Source organism: Salmo salar, chromosome 01, assembly GCF_965601325.2.
Source record: "Salmo salar chromosome 01, fSalSal1, whole genome shotgun sequence".
In the NCBI taxonomy this organism is placed as follows: domain Eukaryota; kingdom Metazoa; phylum Chordata; class Actinopteri; order Salmoniformes; family Salmonidae; genus Salmo; species Salmo salar.
The window spans coordinates 39,359,262-39,363,620 of record NC_138291.1 but is presented as its reverse complement, the minus strand read 5'-3'; positions in this window follow the sequence as shown (position 1 = coordinate 39,363,620).

Here is a 4,359-nt window from a genome sequence, read left to right as displayed (position 1 = left end):
ACTCACCTCGGATTGGACAAAGATTTTTTCTTCAACAACAGGACGCACAGGACATTCTCCGAACACCCGACAAGGCCAACATCCCAATTATTGGTAAGAGGAAGAGACACAGGTAAAGAGGACACAGAGAGGGGTACCTCGTAAGGATTTTCAGAAAGCGAGTGGGAAAGATGCCGTTACCGTCAATATTACTCGCCAACGTGCAATCATTGGACAATAATTAGACGAGGTACGATCACGAATATCCTACAAACGGGACATCAAAAATTTTAATATATCTTATGTTTCACGGAATCGTGGCTGAATGATGACATGAATATTCAGCTAGTGCGATATACGCTACACCGGCAAGATAGAACTGCACACTCCAGTAAGACGAGGGGGGGCGGTCTATGCATATTTGTAAACAACAGCTGGTGCACGAAATCTAAGGGAGTCTCTAGATTTTGCTCGCCTGTAGTAGAGTATCTTCTGATAAAATTCATGCTGGCACTAAGACCGCACTCAGTCAGCTGTATAAGGAAATAAGCAAACAGGAAACCGCTCAACCAAAGGCGGCGCTCCTAGTGGCCGGAGACTTTAATGCAGGGAAACTTAAATCAGTTCTACCAAATCTCTATCAACATGTTAAATATGCAACCAGAGGGAAAAAAAATTCTAGAACACCTGTACTCCACAAACTGAGACGCATACGAAGCTCTCCCTCGCCCTCCATTTGGTAAATTCGACCACAATTCTATCCTCCTGATTCCTGCTTACAAGTAAAAATTAACTACAGGACTGTTTTGCTATCACAGACTGGAACATGTTCCGGGATTCTTCCGATGGCATTGAGGAGTACACCACATCAGTCACTGGCTTTATCAATAAGTGCATCGAGGACGTCGTCCCCACAGTAACTGTACGTACATACCCCAACCAGAAGCCATGGATTACAGGCAACATTCGCACTGAGCTAAAGGGTAGAGTTGCTTATAAGAAATCCTGCTATGCCCTCCGACAAACCATCAAACAGGCAAAGCGTCAATACAGGGCTAAGATTGAGTCATACTACACTGGCTCCGATGCTCGTCTTATGTGGCAGGGCTTGCAAACTATTACAGACTACAAAGGGAAGCACAGCCGCGAGCTGCCCAGTGACTCGAGCCTACCAGACGAGCTAAATCACTTCTATGCTCGCTTCGAGGCAAGCAACATTGTGTGATCACGCTCTCCGTAGCCGACGTGAGTAAGACCTTTAAACAGGTCAACATTCACAAGGCTGCGGGGCCAGACGGATTACCAGGACATGTGCTCCGGGCATGTGCTGACCAACTGGCAGGTGTCTTCACTGACATTTTCAACATGTCCCCTGATTTGAGTCTGTAATACCAACATGTTTCAAGCAGACCACCATAGTCCCTGTGGCCAAGAACACGAAGGCAACCTGCCTAAATGACTACAGACCCGTAGCACTCGCATCCGTAGCAATGAAGTGCTTTGAAAGGCTGGTAATGGCTCACATCAACACCATTATCCCAGAAACGCTAGACCCACTCCAATTTGCATACCGCCCAAACAGATCCACAGATGATGCAATCTCTATTGCACTCCACACTGTCCTTTCCCACCTGGACAAAAGGAACACCTACGTGAGAATGCTATTCATTGACTACAGCTCAGCGTTCAACACCATAGTACCCTCAAAGCTCATCACTAAGCTAAGGATCCTGAGACTAAACACCTCCATCTGCAACTGGATCCTGGACTTCCTGACGGGCCACCCCCAGGTGGTGAGGGTAGGTAGCAACACATCTGCCACGCTGATCCTCAACACTGGAGCCCCTCAGGGGTGCATGCTCAGTCTCCACCTGTACTCCCTGTTCACCCACGACTGCATGGCCAGGCACGACTCCAACACCATCATTAAGTTTGCAGACGACACAACAGTGGTAGTCACTTTAACTATACATTCATGTAGAATACATGACCTCAATTGGCCCGACCAACCAGTGTCCCCGAACATTGGCTAACTGAGCTGTCTGCACTGTCCCACCACCCACCAACCCCTCTTTTACGCTACTGCTACTCTCTGTTTATCATATGCATAATCACTTTAACCATATCTACATGTACATACTACCTCAATCAGCCCGACTAACCGGTGCCCGTATATAGCCTCGCTGCTGTTGTAGCCTCACTACTGTATATAGCCTCGCTACTGTTATTTTTCAGTCTTTTTTATTGTTGCTTTTCTTTCTTTACTTAGCTATTGTTCACCTAATACCTTTATTGCACTGTTGGTTAGAGCCTGTAAGTAAGCATTTCACTGTAACGTCTACACCTGTTGTATTCGGCGCCCGTGACAAACTTTGATTTGATGCTTGGGGTCATTGTCCATTTGGAAAACCCATTTGCGACCAAGCTTTAACTTCCTGACTGATGTCTTGATATGTTGCTTCAATATATCCACATCATTTTCGTCTCTCATAATGTCATCTATTTTGTGAAGTGCACCAGTCCCTCCTGCAGCAAAGCACCCCCACAACATGATGCTGCCACCACCGTGCTTCACTGTTGGGATGGTGTTCTTTGCCTTGTAAGCATCCCTCTTTTTCCTCCAAACATAATGATGGTCATTATGGCCAAACAGTTCTATTTTTGACCAGAGGACATTTCTACAAAAAGTATGATCTTTGTCCCCATGTGCAGTTGCAAACCATTGTCTGGCTTTGTTTATGGCGGTTTTAGAGCAGTGGCTTCTTCCTTGCGGAGCGGCCTTTCAGGTTATGTCGATATAGGACTCGTTTTACTGTGGATATAGATACTTTTGTACCTGTTTCCTCCAGCATCTTCACAAGGTCCTTTGCTGCGGTTCTGGGATTGATTTGCACTTCTCACACCAAAGTACGTTCATCCTGAGCGGTATAACGGCTGTGTGGTCCCATGGTGTTTATACTTGCGTACTATTGTTTGTACATATGTGGTACCTTCAGGCATTTGGAAATTGCTCTCAAGGATGAACCAGACTTGTGGAGGTCTACAATTATTTTTTCTGAGGGCTTCGCTGATTTCTTTTGATTTTCCCATGATGTCAAGCAAAGAGGCACTGAGTTTGAAGGTAGGCCTTGAAATACATCCACAGGTACACCTCCAATTGACTCAAATTATGTCAATTAGCCTATCAGAAGCTTCTAAAGCCATGACATCATTTTCTGGAATTTTCCAAGCTGTTTAAAGGCACAGTCAACTTAGTGTATGTAAACTTCTGACCCACTGGAATTGTGATACAGTGAATTATAAGTGAAATAATCTGTCTGTAAACAATTGTTGGAAAAATGACTTGTGTCATGCACAAAGTAGATGTCCTAACCGACTTGCCAAAACTATAGTTGGTTAACAAGAAATTTGTGGAGTGGTTGAAAAACGAGTTTTAATGACTCCAACCGAAGTGTATGTAAACTTCAGACTTCAACTGTACATTCTTCCTACAGATAACCATGAACTTCTTGTGTAGACCCTAGACTATGGCACCCCATATGTCTCTAGCATAACTGATGATTCATAATATACTGCTCAAAAAAATAAAGGGAACACTAAAATAACACATCCTAGATCGGAATGAATGAAATAATCTTATTAAATACTTTTTTCTTTACATAGTTGAATGTGCTGACAACAGTGGACAGTTTGATTTCACAGAAGTGTGATTGACTTGGAGTTACATTGTGTTAAGTGTTCCCTTTATTTTTTTGAGCAGTGTATTTAAAGTTCAGAAATCCGAACCATCACCTGTAGCATGTGACCAACAATGCTTTATGTAGGTTTACAAGAAAATATGCTGCTTAATGCAAAAGCTGACTCATATTTTCAAATGTAATTTCAGGTTGTGTAATTTTGAGCGTTTGTAAACCAGACTCTATTGAGTAACAATAGATACATTTTGGTCTGCTCCAGTGAAAAGCTGATTGCAAAATGGCTGTGGTTATTGTACAACTGAAAGGCCACACAGTGAATGCTCTCCCTCTGTAAATAGATAACCTCTGAGAGTTCAGTGAGGTATGCTGTGCTCTGTTGGTTATCTCAGAGACTAGCTTTGTATCTATAGCAGTGCTATGGATGTTCTAGCCTGCTTTCTTTGAATCAATGTTCTATTATGCTTTCTTTGAGAGAATGAATCTCAAATCGACTTAACTATTCACAAAATAACATTTTGCCATGTTCTTTGGTGGTTCTCTTCAGTTCAGTTTGTGATTGTTCCTTACATTTTCAAGGACAGCGGCATGTACAAACATACAAGTTAATAAAAACAGATACAACTACTAGGTTAAACAACACTCACAGCAAACCAGATAGCAAATGTTACAACAAACAAAAATG